The following is a 23,924-nucleotide window of genomic DNA, read 5'->3' as shown; positions in this document are numbered from 1 at the left end:
TTTAAATTGATTAAAGGCAAAAAAGAAGGAATAAAAAATATGGTAAAGAAATAGAGACTATGTAATTATCAACCAGTTTTGTAAAGAATTGAGTAGAACTTCTAGAGGTTAAAACAAAATAATTGAAAATAAAATCTCAAAACATAGGGTAGCAGATCAGGCAGAGGTGAAGCATGAATAAGCAAATTGGATGGTTTTTGAAGAGAGATAAAAAGAGGGAAAATATGAAAGCACCATTAAGAGACAGGGAGGGTAGAATGAGAAAGACTGAGATACATAAAATAGGGTTTTTTGAGGACATAATAGAAAGAATGAGGGAAAGGTAATATTAGAAGAGATAGTGCCTTGAGAATTTTTCAAAATGCTGAAAGACATACGTTTTCAGATTCAGGAAATAAAATTAATTCCAAACATTTTAATTTTTTTTAGTAAAACAAATTTCCTATGCAGATACATGTTAGTGAAACTTGAAAATCTCAAAGACAAAGAGAAAATAATAAAAGAAACCATAAACAAATAAAGATAACCTACTAAGGAAGAAAATTAGACTGACAGCAGACTTTACTATAGGGACTATAGAAACCAGAAGACAGTGGAATAAACATCTTCTACTTGCTAAGAGAAAATAATTGTCAATCTAGAATTTTACTTTCAGCTTCATTATAATTCCATAATGAAGGTTTAGACAGAAACAGAGAAGATTTATTATTAAGAACTTTCTGAAGTATTTTCTAAAACAGAGGTGCTCTATTCTGTCTGCTCTTTGGAATCATGAGGAGAGACTTACAAAATATTGATGCCTGTGTTATCCACCCCAGAGATCTATGTTTAATTGTTCTGAGATACAGACTGGGAATTGGGATTTAAAATATATCCCTAGTGTTATGTCGAGTTTGAAAACCACTGGTATGGAAAGGATGCAGTTTATGAAGAATAAAATTAAATGCAAGAAGTGATGATGAACAAATAATTGTTAAATATGTGGATAAATCTAAATATTTTTGACTTAATAAAGAAATAATAATATTGACTAAGAGAATATAAAATCATCATAGAAGTAGGTTATTGTACAGAAATAACATGTAAGAGGAGAGGGAAGTGTTTGGAAGTTCAAGGCCTTTAAGGTTTTTTATTATTCAGGAGTATAGATATATTGATTAATTTTGTTAAGTAACCATGGTAAAAATTTAAAGGTAATATGAAGAGTAGGAATGTAATATGTAATTTTTAAACTGGAAGAGGCATTAATTTGTCAGGAGTATGAAAAAGGGGTGTAAAATTTAGGGACGTCTATAACAGATTTAATGACACGTGTCATGCACATCATGATAAGGGCACCATAAGGCACAGCAATGGAAATAGGAGGGGGTGGGACAGTTACGGGATATGCTACAAATTAAGAACTGAGGTGAACTGGTCATGAATTTGCTAAGGGTATGTAGTTGGAGAGGGTAGAAGAAAGACAACACCACCTCCAACACAGCATGCCAAGGTTTTTAGCCAGGGTAACAAGGAAAATGAGGATGAGAAGATTGGAAGTCAAAGAGATGAACAGACTTTGTGATAAACTGGCTTCCCACATTTGGAGACTGCATTTAGTTAGTAATATTTAGCAGCTGAATTGGATCCCAGGAGAGCAATGACTGATGACAGTGGAAAGGAATCAGACCATTTGTCTGAAAAGAAGATAAAGCAGAAGAAAGAGCTGAGGACTAAATGTGGATGTCCACATTTAGGGAGCATAGGGAGGAAGTTACACCAGAGTAGGAAAGAGAGACTAAGTCTGGTTCTTATAAAAGGGGATTGTTTGCACTGAGGTTCTATTCAAAGCAAACATTTAAGATGAAGAAGAGACATCACTGCTTGCCTTTTTATTGAAGGATATAAGTGCTTAGAATGTCACCACTTATACTACTCTAACTTTGCTTTTTAAGAAAAAGAGGAGTTTTGAATGGCTATTCAAAAGAAAATAAAAAAGGCTACCAGGTGAGGACTCCTTCATTGTTTTCCTTTTCTGTTATACTTTAAGTATCATATCACTTCATCCAGCCTCATGGTGGATTAAAAATGGCTGCAAAAACTTTCATAGTTCTCTCATCAAGAGATAAAATCCATTTTCTTCCCCTTGAACCCGGGCTGGCTTGTGACAGCCTTGCACAATAGATTATGGGCAGAAGAGACACCATGCCAATTCTAGGTATAAAGTTTAAAGGAGACTGGCAGCTTCTATCTTGGTCTCTTGGAGCCCTAAGCCACCATGCAAGAAGTTCAACTATCTTGAGTTCACTATGCTTTGAGAAGCTCAGCCATATGGAGAGAACATGGAGGAGGAAACTCCACGTAGAGAGAGAGGCCAAGGAGCACAGAGGTGTGACACATGTGAGTGAAGAAACTGTGTTGTAAGGGGATCATCCTGTCCTAGCTGCCCCAGCTAAAAATATGTAGATCAGAGGGGAACAGCCCAGGTGAGCTCTTCCTGTATTGCTCCTACAATATCAAATGAGAGCAAAACAAAATTTATTAGGGCACTCAACTTGGGGGTAATGTGTTACACAGCAATACAGAATTACAACAAGTCTGCTTCTTTCAAAGGTAAATCACTACAGGAACCCCACAGCTCAATGTTGGGACCTCCTATCACCACTTGGTTTCCTTTGTCTTTGCTATTATTTTTTATTCTTTCTCTCTCTTCATTCTTCAAACTTTTATCCTCAGATTACGAACACAGTTCAAAACATTTCCTCCATGGTTTTGCTTTTGCCTCAGTCTACTGAAATATCTTTCACTCTTTTCATTGGAAGATTTACCTTTCTTACCACTCATGTGAAGGTCTGACGATTAAGTTCGTGAACTCATCCTAGCCAAAGTGCTATATGCTTCATTGCTGAATATCACTATGGTAACCTTTGAAGTACTCCCTTTGGGAAGCTATGCACCAATGCCAGCAACTAATCCACCCTTCAAGGCAATTTTGGAACTCTTATTCTGGAATGGAAATCAGAGCTGTTGTATTACCCTTGATGTTCTGAATACCATCAAAATGTCTTCCTTTCAATATTTCCTTTATCTTTGGCTAAAGAAAAAAGTCACTGGGGGCCAGATCAGGTGAGTAGGGAGGGTGTTCCAATACAGTTATTTGTTTACTGGCTAAAAACTCCCTCACAGAAAGTTTTGTGTGAACTGGTGCATTGTCATGATGCAAGAGGCATGAATTGTTGGTGAAAAGTTCAGGTCATTTTCCTCTAACTTTTTCATGCAGCCTTTTCAGCGCTTCCAAATAATAAACTTGGTTTTGTCCAGTTGGTACAAATTCATAACGAATAATCCCTCTGATATCAAAAAAGGTGAGCAGCATCGTTTTGACTCTTGATTTGGACTGATGGAACTCTTTTGGTCATGGAGAATTGGCTGACTTCCATAGTGCACTTTGACGCTTTGTTTTAGGGTCATATTGGTACAATCATGTTTCATCACCAGTGATAACACGGCCCAAAACATCATCTTGCCTCTCCAAAAGGTCTTGGCAAACTTCAACTCTCCTTTGCTTTTTTTGTTCGTTGGGACCATTTTTGCACACACCTTTCTCATACCAAGATTTTTAGTTAAGATTTTCCTGTTTCTCTATGTTTGCTTGGTCTGCTATGCTTCTCATAGTCAGCTGATGATTTTGATGCACAATTCAACGAATTTTTGCAATATTTTCACCAGTTCTGCTCGTTACTCTATGCCCTGACCTCTCTTCATCAGTGACACGTTCTCTCCCCTCAGAAAAACGTTTAACCCATTTGTACACTGCTGTTTTCTTCATGGCATTATCCCCATAAACTTGGACTAACATGTCCCTGATTTCACTTCCATTTTTGCCAAGTTTAACAAGAAATCTAATGTTTGTTTGTTGCTCTTATTCAATCTCAGACATTCTCTCAACAGCACAAAAAGAACACGCAACAACAATAATGAACACCACTCAGCAAGACAGCACCACATGTCCACATGAGCACAGCTGTGAGATGCTGATCTACCAAGTTTATGAAACCTTACCGAGCTGTTTGTACAGTGCTGCCAATATAAGCACACGGTGGTGAGTTCGCGAACTTAATTGTCAGACCCCCTTTGAAAAGATGCTGAATTTCACTAACTATTAGGAAAATGCAAATCAAAACCAGAATGAAATACCACCTTACACCTGTTAGAATGGCTAGTATCAATGAGACAAGTAATGACAATGTTGGAGACGTTGTGGAGAAAAAAGGAACCCTCATACACTGCTGATGGGAGTGTAAATTGGTACAGCCACTAGGGAAAACAGTACAGCATTTCCTCAAAAAATTAATAATAAGTACACGGTGGCAAGTTCGTGAACGTAGTTGTCAGACCTCATAGTGCAAGTTCTTTTTCATCAAATCTTAGTATATCAGCCCAGTGGAATGAATCAGAATTTGTGAAAAATATAGACATTTTTGCTTATAATATAGATTTTTTAAAAGAATGCAATTTTTACTTGTAGATTCCACAGGAATCCACACTAACTTCTAAGTGCTTTTAAGCTGACATTCATCTAAGCCTGCTTTAATGAACAGATAACTCATTTATAATTAGCAGTGCCAATTAATTGGCATGCAAACAATTAAGGTGATTAAAGTGCTAAAGTTCTTACGAACAGTTTTTTCCTAAGTAGGTTATAGACAAACCTTCCCTGACCCTGCATCTTGTTTTCATGATTAAATTGCCGAGGAAGCCTCTCTTTATGGATAGCACGTGAGAAAATTTTAACTTGGCCTTGATCAGGTAGCTCTGATTTGGAATAAGTGAATCCCACTTATGAAGAACTTACTGTATTCTTATTTTTTCAAATGAACACTTTAAAAAAAGTTTATGTGTGGTTTTCAGCTTCCTGCTATATATGACCACACACACAATTCAACCACCCAGGGCCTCAGAAAACTTGAAGCAGTCAAAATCCCATCTTTTCTAGTTATCCAATCTACCTTATGTTCTAAAAAAATGGTAGAAGTTTGTGGGGTTTTATTTTAAATGGCTGTGACTTGCTTCTAACTAATAGAATGTACCAGAAATGACATTTTGTAATTTCTGAGGCTAAACCAAAGGAGACATTACGGTTCCTACTTTGTTCCCTGGGACATCCACTTTTGAGGCCCTGAGCTGCCATGTAAAACTATCAACCCCCTTGAAGCTGCCACACTGAGAAATCCAGGCCACTTGGAAAGGCATGGAGAGATGCTCTGGTTGACAGCTCCAACTGAGATCCCAGGTAGCAGCTAGCATCAACACCAGGCATGAGTGAAATGCCTGCAGATGGTTCCATGTCCCAGCCATGGATTCACCCCCAGCCTTCAAGTCTTCCCAGCTGAGTCCTGAGACGTGCTGGAGCAGAGACAAGCCATCTCTGCTGCGCTCTGTCCAAATTGCTCACTCACAAACACTGTGAGCATGATGAAACAGTCACTGTTTTATTCCACTAAATTTGGTTTGGTTTATTATGTAGCAATAATAACTGGAAGAAAGCCGTTTTCCTTCTCAGCTTAAGGTTCTATACAATGTCCACCTCCTATCTTCTTCCCTTTCACATGTTTTTTTGTTTGTTTATTTTGTTTAATCGTTAAATATCCTACCGTATGTTGTTTGTGTTTACTGGTTTTAAATCAAATTTCCCTCAAACTCAATCAGAAGTGACTGGAATTCAAATCCTCTTTGATAAGTTATTACCCCCTGAGTCTCAGCTGCCTTGATGATGAGAAAATCATCCCCACCTTACAGGGTTGTTGTGAGAATTAGACATATTGTAGGGAAATTATCTGGCATACAGGATGCATCCACTAGGTAAATGGTAATTAGTATTAGAAGTTTTCAGAGACAAGGTATATAATCCCAAACCTCAGTTTCCCCTTTGTCCAAAGCACGTTGCTCTAATTGAAAATGCATAGTGTTCTCAGAGGGAGTTTGTGTATGCATGTGTCTATTTTCTGTTGGATAAATGACCCTGTGCCCTTACAGTTGATCCATCACTGCAGAAAGTTGGAAAACAATAGCTACAACCAAATCAAAGCAAACCAACCCAAAACAACTCTAAGCTCTCATCATGGTTATATTTTTCTTAAAAAATGTGCAAATTGCTGAGACCAGATATTTAACAGAACCCACTGGGTGGGCTGGTCTGTGGCACAGACTCAAGTCTGGAGAGAAAGGTCTATCCCTACGCTGGCTGGAGGTATCTTTGCTTTCTGGAAATGTACATTCTCTATGACAGAGACTTTTGGCATTTTGCTGGACCCAGGACACTTTTAAAAGCTGTGGAAAAGTGAACACACCCATTCCTCCACAACATTTTGTGTGCCATGTTAGAGTGTTCCTAGTTGATATAAACAATAAATGTTGGAGCCTGCTAAAGAAGCCTGTAGGTTTCACTGATATGTGGGATATAAAACTGAAAATAACAAAGGAACAAGACAAACAAATAAAGAAACAAAAACTCATAGACACAGACAATAGTTCAGAGGTTACCAGAGGGTAAGGGGGGAAGGGGGTGGTAGATGAGTGTAAACGGGATCAAATATATGGTGATGGAAGCAGAACTGACTCTGAGCGATGAACACACAATGTGATATATAGATGATGTATTACAGAATTGTACACCTGAAACCTATGCAACTTTTCTAACCATTGTTTCCCCAATAAACTTTAATTTAAAAAAAATTAAGAAGCCTGTAGGAATTCGATTGCTTGGCTTTGTCATCCTGGCAGAGTGACTCTGGTTCTGACAAACATTTTTGGCTGACCTGTGAGTACTTCCTTGTAAGGACAGAGCCAATGTCTGTTGAGCATCTGCCATGGGTCAGGTTCTGTCCTAGGCCTTTCCCATAACTTATCTAATCCTCAGGAGAGCCCTGCAGGTAAGTGTTTTATTTCTCCTTTATTATGAGAGAAGTTAAGTGAATTTTCCAAGGTCTCACAGCCCAGATTTGAGAGATGTCAACATCTAAGGTTTTCTGTTACTTTCTGTTTGTGTCTTGGGTGCTGGCTGAGACCCACTTCTCCAAACAGATCATGACTGAAGAACTTGCTATTCCTAGGCTTACTGCTTTAATGTCTATGCCCCTATCTCCCTCTGCCCCCCGCCCAACCCCTTCCTACCTATGGTCCTTTTGGCTGCCAGAGTATAGTGTAGGGTGTGTGTGGACGGCACGCTTTGCTGCTGACTAGGCTTAAGGGAAGCAGCCAAAGATAGAGGTATGAACAAGGGCCTCAGAGTCTGTGTGCGTGAACTGGAAGCCACTGAGCCTCCCAAGACAAGTCATAACCCCAGCACTTATTTAGCACCTTTGTTTTATAAAGAGCTTTTTCTTTCGATAATAAGATAGGCAAGCAAGATATTTTTATCTCGATTTTACAATTGTGGATACGGAAACTTTTCCAAGGAAATTGTCTTACCAGTTCTTCCAATTTTGGTTCCCAGGCTCTTTCAATTATCTTCTAGCTGCCTCTTCTGGAGAACAAGGTTAAGAAATGCCATTCTGGGAAATTGAAGCTACAAGACTACAACATGATGGGTTGGAGCAGTAAGTCATAAGTCATTGTGATTGGGAGATGGCTTTCCTTGCTCATGTTCTGGGAAGCAGCCATCACAAACGTAGCCAATATAGAATGAGCAGTAATCTAGGAAACGGTAACATGAGATCACATAATAGCAGTGGCTTTTGAAAGATAAGGTAACTGATAAAGAATATTGAGAAAGGACCATAGGAGACTAAGAATCTGAAAGATGAAAGATTTCCTCTAAGGCTGCCCAAGAGAGCGTGATCTGATTTCAGATGACCTGTACTCGTTCTTCAGACTAAAATATCCCTTCAGTGGAGAAAGGCAATTCATCAAGCAACCAGAGCTGGAAAGTAATTCTCTGAAAGAACACCCAGCTGTCCTGGCTCATGTTCTCTGCTCACCCACCTGAGAACTTGCAAATTGATTTGAGTGCTGATGACCAACAGGGGTTCTCTCAGTGAGAACCGTCCTGCTGGTTGCTAATATGGGATATTGGTCTATCAATCACACTCTGCTAGGTTCAGTTCCTATGACTCAGTTCCTTGTAGTCTGATCCCCTCTGCTGGGAATGATAAGGACCCTGAGCCTGCTCAGATGTTGAGCAGATTTTGGGCTTTGGGTCCCCACCGTGGTGCAGCTATACTTGAGAGACCCTCACCTGAAGAAGACAGAGTCTTTCTTATTGCGTGGCCTTGGGAGCTTATGGGGACCACAATCTTGTTTTGTCCAGGAACCCAGCATGTCCATTTCGTCCTAAAGCTTCAAAGAAATGATGTTTCAAAGAACACGGGTATCTGTGTGAGCAAGAATCTTGTAGAAGTATTCCTAAATACAGCCTCAGTATGGGGGTCTCAAACTTACCCAGGTTAGTACCCTCAAATAGAGATGGAACGAGCTTTTCTACTACCAGGTGAGGTGCTTGGGAGGCTCCTTTAGGCCTAGGGTGTCCTGAGGCTTTGAAGGAAGGAAGCCTGAGGGACAAGCAACTTGTAAGGATACCTTTTGGGCAACAACTGGTCAGGACCTGGGCCAGACAGAGAGGAGAACAGCATAGGGGGAGGAGAAGGAGACATTTTCATTGGTCTGGAGGCTGGGAAGTTGGTTGATGAGGATGCCAGTCAGATTTGGCCCCTGTGTGCTCTTTGCAGAGATCCTTCCCATGGTCCACTCAGCTAGTCTTGGCCTCCTCCCCATTGTGGGCAATTCCTTGAGACAGGCTGGGTTGGGGAGTATACCCCTACTCAGTGGCTATAGCATTCTGAGATTCCATCATGAGAAGCTCGCAAAGTGAGTGGACCAATGATTCTGGTTTGATGGATCTTGACAACCCAGACAGATGGGGAAGAGGCAGAGAAGCTGGATGGCCTGGCTGCTGAAAGCAGTGTATTTCAAAATGTCCTGTTGGCATAGCAGGGTTTGGTGAACCCCATTATAATGGGAGGAGGGAATATCTCAGCTGATGGCTGAAGGTGGGTTAAAGTAGATGACACCTAAGTCAGATGGTATCTGTGTCTGGGCTCCACACCTTTTATCAGGATTAAATAAGATAAAATAGAATACAGTCTTTATACCATGCCAGATAAATGCGTAACAATGGCAACCACTATCATCAGCATTATCATCTTACATAGTCCTTTATACTTGTGTGCATGTTGCATTCAGAAATTGATTGTTGGCTGTAGAAATTAGTGTAAATGGTATTACAGTTGTTCTCAGTACAATGTTGGTCGATGGTAGAGGGTGAACCTTCAGTGGCTTCTCAGAGTGAGAAGAGCCCATGTAGAACCAAGGGTCAGATACTGAAGATCAGGGCCAGGCCGGGAGTGTACACATGTCAATCAGAACAGTGTAGAATAATCGGGAAGGAAGGCTGGGGACGGTGGGGACCTGGGGAGTATATGCCAGCCTAAGGGCCGCGGCTCCTCAACTCTAGCTGCTGTTGCCATGCAGTGATCTGGGTCCAGGGATTATGGGTCTTCTGATTATTTATGAGAGACAGAAATCCAGGTTTTAAGGTGAAATTTTACAGTTTTAAAAATATTGTAAGCCAAACAAAATGTGTTTGTAAGCTGTATGGGAGCTGTTAGCTGTCAGCCTGGGACACTGTTTTCTGAAGCAGGAATCTCCTCTGTGGCCCTCCTGCCCCATGGTCATCCAGTGAAACCCCCACGGGATGGTCAGATTGTCTTTTCCTAGTCCTACCTCTATGGCAGTGTGACAAATCACTGAAGTCCACAAATCTGGTACAGGGCTGGGTCAATAGGGCTGTAACTGCCACCACCTGCTGTTGCTTACCTGTTATTTCAAATTTCAATAATGATTGTATTGGACACAGTATTTTGCCCTCCACCTAACATCACCCACCCCACATCTGAACTCATGTTGGAGCAATTTGAGCAATTGAAGGAGTTAGTGTTCCTTTTTTTTTACAACCTTGCTGCTGATGCAAGCTGGGGCTTACCCTCATAAAACCTACAGAAAACAGGAGCCAACTTGAAGTAGCGAACCCTGGATAATACTAAAATGTAAATGCAGGACCAGCTGCATGGATATACAATCTGTACTTTTGCACAGGGCCTTGCACTCAGAAGCGCCGCACACTTGGTGTAACGCTCTACTTGTGCCGTCTTGAAATTCTTACTAATTTTTGAACGAAAGGGTCTATGTTTTCATTTTGCACAGGGCCCCACAAATTATGTAGCCATCCTGCATAAATGGTATCAGAGTTGGGAGCAGAATTCTTTTTTTTTTTCTTTCTCTTTTTTGGTTTGGAACCACCTACAACTTGATTAGTTTGCACTTTTATGAGTTGAGGTAATGCTCATGGAACCAAGGGAGCAGGAATATGTTTTTCTGACCATTATAAAAGGTGAGGATGTTCTCCCCTGCTTTATGGTGAGTGGAGAGGGTGAGGAAAGAGTTAATCTCCTGTGATATGACCACCTCCCAGGGCTTTTCTTCCTTGTCTCAGGTGCTGGATCAGCATTACTCGTAGCTGTTAGCAAAGGAGATGCAGGTAGGCATGGAATTAATTGTGGGGACAGCTGTTGTATTACTATTAGAGAAGTCTGGAGAATAGACAATATCCCATGGGTAGGAGAGCCAGGAGACTCAAATTTATTTCCGGATCATTTTCAGGTCAGCAAAACTCTGGAGCTGCTGAGGAATGGGTGTGTGCGGCCATTAGAACAGTTTTACTGATGCATTTTAGTTGGTACCACAACATCAAACCACAGCGTACTGAAAAGCGACTAAAAAGGTCCTCGTTGAATCTCTGTCAGAGATTCACTGGTGTTGGAACCATAATTAATTCCTATTGCTCCCTTACTTAGTAAACATATGGTCTGCTGCAGAGATTCAGTTGTAGGACTTTGGGTACAGTGAGAAAGTCCAATAGAGCAACTCTCAAAAATGAGGGCTTTGTTTTCACACTTTGGCCTTGGCCTTTTAGGAAAGGATTCAGGGACTGTAGACATTGTGTTTAGTGAGAGAGGAAGCAGAACTTGAGAGAATCTATTGTATTAATGCCCTCCCCAAGTCACAGAGAGTTGCAGATCAAGAAATTGCTTTGCAAACTTGGCAACCTAGATAGGATGGCCAATTTATGATGACCGGAACAACCCATCAATCTAAGGTTATCAGTACAAGCAAGTGTTTACCCTGTATAATCGCCCCTTCCCTCTGCAAACTCTAGTACTCAGATCTTTGGGACTAGAATTATATTCACTGTAATGTACAGATGAATTTGGGGGAGAATTGACATCTTTACTATCGTGAATTTTCATACACGGGAGCACAGGATGCTTCTCAGCTGATTAAAGTCTAATTTTTATGTCCCTTAGTGAAAATTTATGGTCCTTTTTATTTAGTCTTGCATATTTTTGTTAACTTTGCCTCTGGATCTTCCATATTTTTCAATGCTATTTTCAATGTTATCTTTTTTCATTGCAGTATTTTCTAACTAGTTTTTACTGGTATATTGGAAGGCTATTTTTATATATTTATTTTATATTTACCACTGAGCTCTCATGTTTTATATCCCTTTTTTTGGTAACTAATCATGTAATATGCAATATGTGGCATAAATACTACAAATACTTTCTCTAGTGTCATCAGTGGCAGAAATCGCTAATTGGTCCTCTCCTTGAGCCTGGGTGCAGCAAATCCTTCTCAAGCTGCACTCTGTTGGGAGACAATTCTCTATGGGTTTGTTTCCGCACATATTTTGAGCAAGACACTCACTGCCTGAACTATCTTTTCAAGGTTGTTTATATAACAAATAGTTTTGGAATATAGAGATAGTGTCTCGTTCCTAGCAAAAGACAGGTTTGCTTATAGCCTTGGAAGATAGAGACTATCTCCTTCATGAGCAAAGGGAAGATGTGCTAGTAAGGACAAAAGATTCAGATTCATTAGCTCAGAGCCCTTCTGCATCACATCTCGTTTCACGTGCTGCTGCCCTTTGTCTCTGTTCATATCACCTGGTGGGAATTGGGGTTCAACGAACTGGTGCAAAAATACTGATGCTCTGGCTTGCTATCGATGAGAGTAATAAATGGCCTCTCATCTCTGATCCAGGAGTCTTGTATCTTCAAACTATGTCAGGCTAACTTGTTAGCTTACAAGGAGGGTAAAATCTCAGACCCTCCCATTTCTTGACAGTTTTGATGATAAGGATGAGATGCTGAGAGGAACACGGATTTCTGGAAGAGAAAAGATGAGGGCCTTGTGGGTTTAAGAATGGGATCTGAGGAAAGTCCATGGAATTGATAGCAAATATATTCACTGAGTTGTGTGATCGATTGGAAAATAGACATCCACTTTATTTCTCATTTGTGAGGAGAAATTGGGGAGGTGGTTGCAGACAAGTACCAGGAAATGAGTTCAAAGATAGCAACCTTAATGGTGACTGGCTGTTGCTAATTCTTCCCCATGACTTTGTCACCAATTCACCCCATTGTAAAAGCCAGAACTAAGGAGGTTCTATTCCTTTCAGATGATAGTTACAGAGATGCACACCTACACTGAGCATGAGAGAGGGAATTTGTGACTGCTATGGGCAGAAATTATTTAAACTTTGTCTGGCCACTTGGGGGATAAAGGGTGGTATGTAGTAGGGAGAGTGGCAATAGCTGAGACTCATGGCTTAATCTTCCCTGAAATCTATTATGTCAAACTTAGGTCCACTGGAGACAAGAGTAAAAGATCCTATTTATTTCCCCCCAGTGGGTTCTGATTGCTATATGGGAGCACTGGCTTTCTTAGGGAGATTTCCCGGAGAAAGACAAGTTTCACAACTGCTGTGGGGAATCATAGTTGAGACATTGCTAGTATTTGGGTTCTTACTGCCCTGAATTGGGTTTACAATGCTAATGAAGACGACCCACTAGAGAATGAGAAACTGAAGCAGAGAAATCCAAGTAAATTCTGTGACTAGCTCCACCACCCCAGAAAAAGCTCCCTAGCCTTTTTGTTAAAACTGGGCAAGGTCTTAAGGGATGCTGTCTTGGAAATGGTGTTGCACAAGGATCAACAAACCTGTTCTGTGAAGGGCCAGGTAGTAAATATTTTATGCTTTGTGGGCTGTACTGTCTCTGCTGCAAATACTCTACTATGCCACTATAGCACAAAAGCAGCCACAGGCAATATGTAAGTAAATGGACATGACTTTGTACCAATAAAACCTTGTTTACAGTAGCAGGCAGTAAGCTGGATTTGATCCATGGTAGTTTGTTGACCCCTAGTATAGCAGGTGCTCAGGTGAAGGTGGCATCTTCAAAGAAGGTTGCTGCTATGCAAGTCAAACCTGAGTCAGCAAGAGGGTACAGACCCTGTGGCTCCAGCCAAAATCAATGTGAAAAAGAAGCTGCTCAGTGAAGGGGTTCCTAATACTGAGCTAGATGGAGTCAACCATGAGGACCTTGCTGCCTAACACACAGTGTTGGGTGGGCAGAAAACTTGAAAGTTCATTTGGTTGAGCTATGAGCTGTTGCCATGATGCTCAAAATCAAAAGTAAGTGAGAAAACTTGTCTAATGGCATGAAGTCATTCCATGCCTCCATACTCCCTAGTTTCCTCTCCCTATACACCCTGACCTCAGCTACTTTAAGGAGAAAGATGATTAAAGGTGGGGCCAAAGTCTCTCAATCTTTAAGAGGGATCAAAGGTCATACACATCCCTCTGAGCATGCTGGAGAATTTCAGGAAGGAGAGGCACTCACATTTTTATGACTCTGAATGTGAGTGTCTATTATCTGACTCAGACCTGCGGCAGGAAAAGGCACACAGATTCAGCTAGCATGTCTGCTACACAGACTGATGGCACTTGGTATATTGTCTTAGAAATTGCCAACGCCTTCTTTTTTTATCTAAGGAATAAGATCAGCTCACATTAACATGGCAAGGTTTCCAATACATGTTAGTAGTATTTCCCCAGGTGCACATAAATTCTTGTGCCATTTGCTGCTAAAATTTAGTGAGTGTGCCTCTACCCTTCCATGTCCAGCTTTCACTATGTGGATGATGTCCCCTTGGTTGGTGTTATGGACTGAATTGTATCACCCCCAAATCCATATGTTGAAGTTCTATTCCCCAATGTGATTGTATTTGGAGATAGAGCCTTTAATGGGATAATTACAGTTAAATGAGGCATAAGGGTGGGGCCCTAATCTTACAGGACTGAGGGTGTCCTTATATGAAGAGGAAGAGACACCAGGGATCGGAGCGCTCAGAGAAAAGGCCATATGAGGACACAGTAAAAAGGCAGCTACAAGGAAAACTTGTAGAACAAGGAGAGAGGTCTCGGGAAAAACCTGCCAACACCGTGTTCTTCTAGCATCCAGAACTGTGAGAAACAAATTTCTGTTGTTTAAGCTGCCCCATGTATTTTGTTATGTCAGCCCTAGTAGGCTAATACAGTTAGCAAGTCAGAAGTCTCAGACTCAAAAGCCCTGATTGAGGTGTTATCTATCGTATCTCTGCCAGCAGGAACGGCTGATGAACCTTGAAAACGTTTAGGAGTCTTCTCACAAAATAAAGATTCTTGGGACTATTTTGGCAGATTCACCCTGCTCATTCTCTCTGTCAAGCAGAACAGTCAAGGAAAAATTGCTTTTGTCTTCTACCCCCATCATAAAAAAGAAGGCCCAGCACCTTGTTAGTCTTAAGAGATTTTCACCGTAAGGGTGGTCACAGACACTTTCAGCTGTTTAAGGAAATATCACCAGTAGATAATGTAGCCCTCAGACAACTGTGGTGATTTCTGCACAGTAAAGCTACCCTAGATTGCGCAGGGGAACTTCCTATAGGACAACCGACTGGTTATTTATGCAACCTTGCAGGCAGTTATGCCTACTATGGGAGTCATCCAATAGAAAAGGTGTATGAAACCTGTCCCTGAAGTGAGCTAAAGTGATCAGTGACACTACCTTGGTTCTGGAAGGCCTTCAGGTTAGCTTCAACTTATTGGCCAGGGTTCTTATAATTGGTAGAATAGGCTTAGTCTTCCTCCTTGGGGGCCAAGGTGGCGTCTGTGCAATCACTACACTGCTATGTCTGGATCAATACCTTGGGCTGAGTTGAAATTGTCTGATTAATTGGAGTAGCTAACGGAGTAGGGAAGATTCTCCAGAAGACAAAATGCTGTCTGTATAAATGAGGGTTGGGTATTGTTCTGAGACAATCCTTCCTCTTGCATTTCTGCATGTCTCATGAGCGAGGCACTCACTGCCCTTTGTTTTGGACTATCTTTTCAAGAATGTTTGTATAGTTACCAGCCTTGGAAGATATAGTGTCTCCTTGCAAGCAAAGGACAGCTTTGCTTATGTTCATGAAAGGTAGAGAAGATAGTATCTCCCTCTAGAACAAAGAGTAGGCATGCTTAAATCCAAAAGATTTGGGTTCCCTAAGCTCAGGGTCTCTCTTCTGTAATGCAACGTATTATGTCTGCAGTGGTCACCTTGCCCTCTTTACCTCACCCTGTGAACATTGAGACTTGGGGAACTGGTGTAAAAATGCTGATACTTTGACTGCTATTGCTGTAATGAATGATTCTTCGTGTTTGACCCAGGAGTCTCATGTTTTCTACTAGCTTCCATAAAACAGTGGCAGGCCAACTAATTAGCTCACAAAAAGGGTAAAAATCTCAGACACTGCTCCGTTCTTGACACACTCTAAGCAGGCACTACCAAGCGTTTGGAGTTGGCACATGAGATGAAACCAATTTTCCAGCCTCAGCCCAGACTGTGTGAAGAGAGCAATGGGCATGTGATAGGTCAGAAGAAACCGGGACTAACAGGTCAACAACAGTGGAGGAAAAGCATAGGGACATGGCCCTGTCAGTAAGGTCTATGATAGATCACTCTGTCCCTAGGCATGTCACAGAAAGGTTTTCACTTAATATGAAACCAGATGCAGCCCTGAATTCTTCCTGCTTTATTTAATAGAGTAGTTTTGTTTGACCTGCCTTCAGTTTTTCTTAAGGACAGGCCAGACTGCCAGGAGGGGATTCAGGAAAATTTGTCATCTCCTTCATCTCCTGCTTTTGTGTCCTTTTCTCCTTCCCAGGTGCCCCCTTTTTCCTTAACAAAATTCCCTTCTTGCATGAAAGAACCCATTAACAGTTAATTACACCCTAATGTTGATGTACATTGTTGGAGTGCTATATACCTTGGAGAACATTCTTTGAACCTTAGCTGCATTTTTGGAAGAAATGACTCATCCACATGGAAGACATCTATAGAGCTTTTTGGATGGATTTTCTGGTGCCTCTGGCATTGTATCATGTCAGCTGCAACTCTACTCTGTCTATACAACTGATAAGGGTGCTGATTGCTAGCTCCTTGGTGCCCCTCACCACTGTAAACAATCCTTAGTCTCCTAAAATACAGTTACATTAACCTAAAATTGTAAAGAAAATAAATCTAGATATATGTTACTTTTTAGAGCCTTTTGTAAATCTCCGTCAGCTCAAAAACCTCAGATCATAATTTTCATGCAAAGGGGCTCTTCTCAGAAACTTGTAGGACATCTGAAGAAAGAGATTTTTAAAGAGATCTTCATGCCAATTAACTTGGCCCATTTTTAAGAAATGGGAATGATGATCTCAGAGATAAATTAGATGGCTGAATGTGATGGTGGACTAGAACCCAAATGCTCCATAAATTCTTCTCCCGTGGTTTAGAGTGAAGATATCATAGGCAAAAGGGCAGAGGTTATTAAAGTGAATGGGGTCGTTGCCTTTTACAGATCGATGGCGCCCTTTCATTTTGCGGCAGCAGGTAAGAGAGAGGAGGAGAAATCTTCATTGCCTTAGCATTTGGATCGTACAGTGCGTTCCCTAATGTAATATGAAATATCATCCTAATGAATTAGTGTTAAACATATCAGAGTAATGAACAGAGTGCCTGGAAGTCCAGGACTGCTCCTGCCGGTGACATCAGAAACCAGCCAGGGAAAGGCGTTATCATCCAGTGCCTCATCTCAAAGGATTTAATGGCTCTGAAAGTGGGGAAGAATGAGTTCATACCGTAGTAAGAAATGCCTCTGAAACGATTGAATTTTCATTTTCGATTATGGAGAAAAAAATTGTCCACTAAAAGCCCTCAGACATTTTGGCTTGAAGTAATGGATCCTGGAACGACCCAGGGACTGGGTCTTTCCGGCTCAATGAGACCTTCAGATCATATAGTACGTGGGACAGCATCCAAGGGATAGGCTTAGAGGATTCAGTTCCCACTCCTGCTCTGGATAAACATATCAGAAAACGCTGTTGCTCTACAGTGACTGTTTAGAAGGAGCCATGCCCCAAAGAGGATGCCATCTTCCCTGGCTTTCTCGACATACTAGGATTTTTTGGTAGTGGTTCCTCATGCACCCCTTTCCTACTAACAGAACTGATTTTGTTCAGGGGTCCAGCTATCAGCCGCTGGGCCTTACCTGGGCACCAGGAGGTAAATCTCTATTAGTACATATCAACCACGTCAATTACATTCTGCTTGCCAATAATTGTTTGAGGATAAAAACACACGATGGAATTCTGGCCAATGAGATAGACGTGAAGTGTGGGTGGGTGGGTGCTTCTGGGAATGTTTTCCTGACTCTTAAAAAGAGACATAAAAAATGGATGTTCTCTCTAGGCCTTTGGACATGTTTTGTGAGGACACGATGCCTGGAGCTGCTGCAGCCACCTTGCCACCATGAAGAGTTCAAGCCTGAAGACAAAATGCAACATGCTGAAGATGGGTGACTGAGCCAATGAATTAAGTTGAATATGCCCCTACTCCAAACATTGTGTTATGTGAGATACGTGCCTTTATTTAATTTGCTCTTATTTATTCAAAAGCCTTTTTGAGTTGTGTGTTCTATTACATTCAGTTGAAAGGATTCCAAACTGACATACAGTCACCATCTTTGCCTGCCCTTTCCTCATTTTATCACCTTACCCTGTTTTATGAAGACTTATTTCTTAATAAATAGTTGGCACTTGCAAGCTCAGGCATCCACACAGATCCCACAACAGCTACCCCTCCTCTGAGGACATATATGGAACAGGAGTTCTCTAAACCTTGGAACCCTCCTTGATGGCTCAGAAAGGAATCTTCAAAGCGGCAACCTGAAAAATGCCAGATCCACTGTTCATTTAGCATGGAGCAAGACATTCATGAAAGTTCAGAGGAATGGCAAGGAGCAGAGCACTTCATCGTTGCCCATATTTGTCTACCTGTCTCGTCCTCTGATTGGGGGACACAGTGTCTCATGCTGCAGGATTCTGTTTGCATGAGAGAGGAGAGTTCGATCACTGCAAGGATGGGAAGACCTCAAGAATTTTTATTTCCTACACACAGCTTTTTGCTTTTTCTTCCCCAAACTGGAAAAACAGAAAAATAAATCCCCCACATATTTCTGAATTTCTTTTCTTCCCTAAGCCTCACATCTCTAAATATATCAAACATGATAATTTTATGAGCAACCAAGTTATACATAATACATTTTATGTTCTTAAATGTATCAAATGATTTTAGATCTGCACAGGATGCTAAAAAACAAGAACAGACAGTGCCCAATTTGTAAATTAATTTGGGAGTATAACTTTTTTTTTAAGTGGGTTGCTTGAACTCAGAATGCTTTTTCTTACAGAAACAATAGTGGTTGAGTTCCAAGTCTGGCCCACAAAAGCCCACACATTCCACAATCCGCTGCAGCCTTCTCGTTTACTAACCATACTAATACAGTCAGTACTTTCTGAGCCTCTCCTACGTGCTTGACGGTTTACTCCATCTTATATATGTTATCTCGAGGATTTAATTCTCAGAACTCTGTGGCATAGGGAACCAAAGCTCAGATAGCTTAACTTACTTGCCCAAGGACACACAGCATGTACATGGTAAAACCAGGATGCTGTGTTCTCTCTGGCCCCAGAATTGGTTATTTTTACACTCACCCTGCCCTCCTGATGGATTTCAATCACCATCTGCATCAACATTTCTATGGAAAAAATGTGTTCCAAATTCTAATTGCAATGCCAAGAGCACATCTCTCAGCTCTGGCAGCTAAAGCCCCCGTTGCCCTTCCAATTTCCCTGTTTTTCTCCTCAATAGCAGACAGAGAGAGAGAGAGAGAGAGAGAGAGAGAGAGACTATGTGTGATAGGTTGGCCTGACGTGACAGCCTCCTACTGTCATTTGCCAGCTAGCCTGTCTCCATCTCTGGCCTTGCCCACCCACTGGCTCCTTCACCCCTATTGGGTAGCTGAGCTGGAGCTAATGCACACACTCCTCATACATTTCTGCTGCCTGTACCACCTGTTTACAGCCCAGCCACTGACACAGGTTTGATAAAAGGGCTTGGTGATTATTCAGATCCCAGCTTGGACCAGGACTATGTAGACATTCAATAAAACGAACACAGTGAGATTTCTGCCCACCCCTCACTACCTCCCAATTGGTATCTCACCCGGTGAGGACCATCATAACCTTCTTTATGCCTCATCTCTCGTTTTTAGAACCACCATCCTTCTTCCCACCAGGTTAATCTCTTCTTTCCCTAATGCTTCTGAAAGTGTTGGAAATCTTGTAAAATCAGCCAAGCTGTCTCAGTGCTTCCAGTTCACCTGCATCTCACCCAACGTACCATCGCCTTATTTATTTCTCACTTAAAAAAATCGTTCGGTCAAGTTTTGTAGTCTCCCTTGATAGCAAGTTCCAGCCTACGCCTTTTCCTTAAAAGCAAGGTTTAATTTCTCCTGCTGCCCTGTAACTATCTTCTCATGCCTCCTTTACTGTCAGGAACATCTTAAACTGCCCTTCTTGCCTGTGGTTAGTATTAATATTATATGGAGGATTCATAATTTAGTTTGTGGAATATTTTGGACCTGGCTCTCTGCTCCTTGTCCTTCAGTTTCCCAGACCCCCCGCTCCCCCCATAATTTCACTACTCATTGGTGCCCCTATCCAGGGGAAAGAGAAGTCAGGGAAAACAGCACCGTGCCTGGACTGAGAGGAAGCTGGTATCGCTGACTGGCTAAGAGGAGGTGTTTCCATTCTCTGTGGACTCTCATTCTCCTGTTTTCACAGATAATTGGGAGTTGGCTTTATAAGTGGAAATGACATGGAAAACAAAATAGGAAGGCATTATCAATATGATTGACACTGAAAATATGCACAGTCTAATGAGTTCTTGGCTAAGAAATTATCCAGGATTTTCAGGAGATAATGATTTAAAATTATCACCATTATGAGTGAAAAGTGTCCCCTTTGGGAGCTGAGCATCCAAGGTCTCCAAAGACCTTCATTGCCATTAGTTGATTAATTAATTCATTAACACCTCGTAGAGCACAGGATATTGACTCCATATGGCACTGAGCAGGCAGTTTGATTTCTTTAGAAAATGTCTCTTATAAGAAAGCACAGAAATAGTAAATAATTAAGCTCTATGCTGTTTCATTGTGATCTTTTATTGATCAAGGCAGAGATTTGAGAGGAGGAAGGCTGCAGGCACTCGCTCCACTCAGACTTTATTTGCCCCGCGATGACATGTTACCAGGAGATGCTCGGTCCTATTATAAAGCCTTTAAGGAAGAAAACAAGCCCGCCAAGTGTTTATGACTCACGTTACTTCTATCTGAGGTTAATCACCCCATCCTGAGGGCTGAAGCATTTTCTGGTGGATTCCCAAGAGGCCAGAGGAAGTGAGAAGACGAGTGTGCTGCCCGCTGCCTTCTGAGTCCTGGCTTCATTAAACTGGGTTTTAATGCCTTTTCCTTTCTTCTAATAAAGCTATTAGGACAATGACTTATGATTCCGCGGCTCAATGAGACCTCCAGGGAGTGAAGGTGGGCGCATGAGCAAAAAGGCTGAGCTTGGATCAGTAACAGAGACAGTGGTCTGAGCCACTGTGCTGGGTGGGATTTTAGCTGCTTCCCTCCTAGGGCACTGTGTGTGTTGCCCCTGGCTCCTGTCCCGACTCACCAGCCAGCCAACTGCCCCCTCCCCCACGGTCTCCAGGTAGATCCAGGTGGGAGGGAGAGCCATCGAGGTAGGATCAGCAGCTGCCTCAGTGTCTCAAAACTTTCCCCTCTCTCGTCCTGCTCCAGTCGCCCTTCACTCTCATGTATCCCTTCAGGCACTACCATCTTTCTCTCCTCTTCTCAGCAGAGCTCCTTGAAGGAATTACCTATCTACACCCGTTATTTCTATTTCCCTTTATCTCTACCACCCCCTCCCACTTCCTGGGCATCTCCCATCTCCACTTTCCTGCCTCCTTGTAGCTGCTCCTTGGTGACACAACTCATCTCACTACTCTGGGGGTTAATCTAACCTACAATCACATGCAATATCTTCCTGCCAGGTTTTGGAAACTGTCTATAACTCCATCCTTGGTTTCTCTTCCTTTGGCTTTTGTGATAACTCTTGATAGTGTTTTCCACATAGTCCATGTGGCAGGCCCGAAGATGCAATACTCAGATCCCCTCTGAGAAAGGACTTAGTGCATAACTGAGGCTTCCTAAGGATTCCTTGCATTTTGGAGCTGAGGTCTCACTTTTCTTGGGTGGCCCCTGGCAGATGACTGAGCAAAGCGGTCCTAGAAAGGTCCAGCCCCTTCCCTCCAACACGGAATTCTCTAGCAGGAATCTTTGTCATGGAGCTCTCTCTTGGTGGTGGAGACCAGTCAGGTCTGCATTAGTCTGCCCCCCCCCCTCCACCCCCCAATCCTTCTTCTTTCCTTTTTCTTTCACAGGTGTTGCTCCCAGGTAACCTTTGCTCTCCCCACTCTATTTCAATGTTTGTTTCTTGGAGGACTCAAACAACACATTTCCGGTGCTCCTTTGTTGCTGTTACTGTTTGCCAGCCTCTTCAGTGATGGTCTTTCTAAGGTGTTAGTCTCGGCCGTCTTCTCACTTTACCCATTGTTCAGTCATTGTTTTATTTTTCATGTGTTTTACTTTCCCCTCACATTAGTGAAAAAAAACCCAAATCTCTCTCTCAGTTCATATGTCTCCCCAGTCTTCAAGTCTGTGTATCTCTGCTTTGAGAGATCTCCATTTGGGTGTCTTGCAGGTACCTCAAACGTGTGCAAAAAAGACCTCCTCAAACCCAAACACTTATGTCCTGGTCCAAAACAATGGTCCTCCTGTATTTTCTGTCTTAGGAAGTGGTGTCTAACTGTGGATTAAATCTCTGTGCCAGAAACCTTGGTTCTATTCTTGATTCCTCTGTTGCCCTGCCACCCACAGCCAATCTCCAGACTCCCAGGAGCTCTTATAAGACCACTGCTTCCATTCCTTCTGGAGCTACCTTTGTTCTGGCCTGGATCACTGAAACCACTTCCTGATTTGTCTTTCCCTAATCCAACCACATGCAAGCCATCCTTGAAACTGTGGTCAGAGTGATCTTAAAATACAGATCAAAGAGTGGTCCCTGGAACATCAATATTAGCATCTGGGAACTTACTAGAAACGCACATTCTCAGACCCCAGCCCAGATCTACTGAATCAGAAGCCCTGCAATCTGCTGAACAAGCTCTCTGGGTGATGTGTGCTAAAGTGTGCATATCACCCGCTTCAGAAGCCGTCCACGTTTCTGGTTCCCTCATTTGTCCTCCCTATACATCCCCCTTCCTTCCTGCTCTGATGACAGTGGGCAACTTGCCAGCTCAATAAGGGGCTCCCTCTGCTAACCCCTGATTCCTCTTCAAGAATCAGTGCATGCATCACCTCCTTCAGGAAGCCTTCCCTGACCCTTCTCTAGCTGAGTTAGGCTCCCTCCTGTGTGTTCTCACAGTTTCTCATGCTTCACTCCATCACAGCCCGTATCTCACTGTGTTATAATTGCCTTTTTACCAGGCTGCAACTCCCACTGGACTGTGAGCTTGTTCAGAAGAGAGATTATCTTTCATCTCTGACTCCCCAGGGCCTGGCTCACTGCCAGGCCCAGAGAAGGGGCACAGTAATGATGTCTTGATGGAGGAGTATCAAGCCCCTGCCTTTGCTGGGGTTTCTGGCCTGCAGTGACACTGTCAGTTGCCTGCAGCAGGTAATTCTGCCTCCTCGTCTGTCTCTGGAAATCTACCCTAAAAGTAGTTGTGACTAGAGTTTGATCCCATCCTGCTTGTTTCAGTTTAACCCTGGGGAGCTGGATGCTGGCATGTGCTAATTGAATGACGGCTTTGGGTTGGACTGGCCTTGTAAATGTGTACAGAGGCAGTGAGCAGAGCACAGTTCAAACAGAATCATCTTGGAAATGCTGTGATTCTCCCGGCTAAGCAGTCTGACCCTGCACTCCTGGTTGGCATAACTCACCCATGCCATTATTGGTGAGAGGGATCGGGGATCAGGTCTGCAGTGGAGGCTGCTGCTGCTCCTTCTTCCTAGACTGTTTAACCTGCCAGGCCTGAATTTGTGTATTGTCACTGGGCATCCTCCAGATTAGTCACGTCTACGCCAAGTGCTCCAGGCACAAAGCCTTTCCGAATGAGTCACTGCCTCAGTGATTCTGATTTGGGAGCATAGAACCTTAAGCATGCAGCTTGAAATGCATGAAAACACAGGGGAAGGCTGAGGGCAAAACTGATCTCCTGAGGCAATTTGGGTGCCCACAGGAAGAACTGTCCAAGGTCCAGACGCTCATAGAAAACAAAGCAGAGAAAAGTTACCTCCTGGTCTGAAAAGAGTGATGCTTCTTTCCTTCCTGCACTCCTGTCTTGGCAGCTCTGCCACTTCCAGTAGTCCAGGATGCTTCGGGAAGAGGAGGTCCAGGAGGCAGACCGGGAAATGTCTGAGCTTGATGGAGCAGCTTTGTGGGTGCTGATCCCCTGTGAGGCCAGATCCCTATAGTACACCTGTCAAAGGGACGGCTTTTCCCTGTCAGTCAC

General features: G+C 42.5%; 1 long non-coding RNA gene across 13 annotated transcripts in view; it reads left to right on the top strand.

Moving 5' to 3' along the window:
* LOC109456036 (uncharacterized) overlaps positions 1-23,924 on the top strand; it is a 132,632-nt gene that overhangs the window by 106,386 nt on the left and 2,322 nt on the right. For 7 of the 13 annotated variants that reach the window (XR_012489678.2, XR_012489674.2, XR_012489673.2 and 4 more), the window contains 2 exons: positions 7,475-7,577; positions 17,694-23,086. This is a non-coding gene — a long non-coding RNA (uncharacterized LOC109456036). Of the gene's footprint in view, positions 1-7,474; positions 7,578-17,693; positions 23,087-23,924 lie in introns of those variants that run through there. The other 6 variants (XR_016021291.1, XR_012489677.2, XR_016021293.1 and 3 more) reach the window with 3 other exon arrangements.

Source organism: Rhinolophus sinicus, chromosome 5, assembly GCF_057876585.1.
Source record: "Rhinolophus sinicus isolate RSI-liver-muscle chromosome 5, RSI-T2T, whole genome shotgun sequence".
NCBI classification, from domain to species: domain Eukaryota; kingdom Metazoa; phylum Chordata; class Mammalia; order Chiroptera; family Rhinolophidae; genus Rhinolophus; species Rhinolophus sinicus.
The sequence above is the reverse complement of the archived record's forward strand: the minus strand, read 5'-3'. Positions and strand labels throughout refer to the sequence as shown.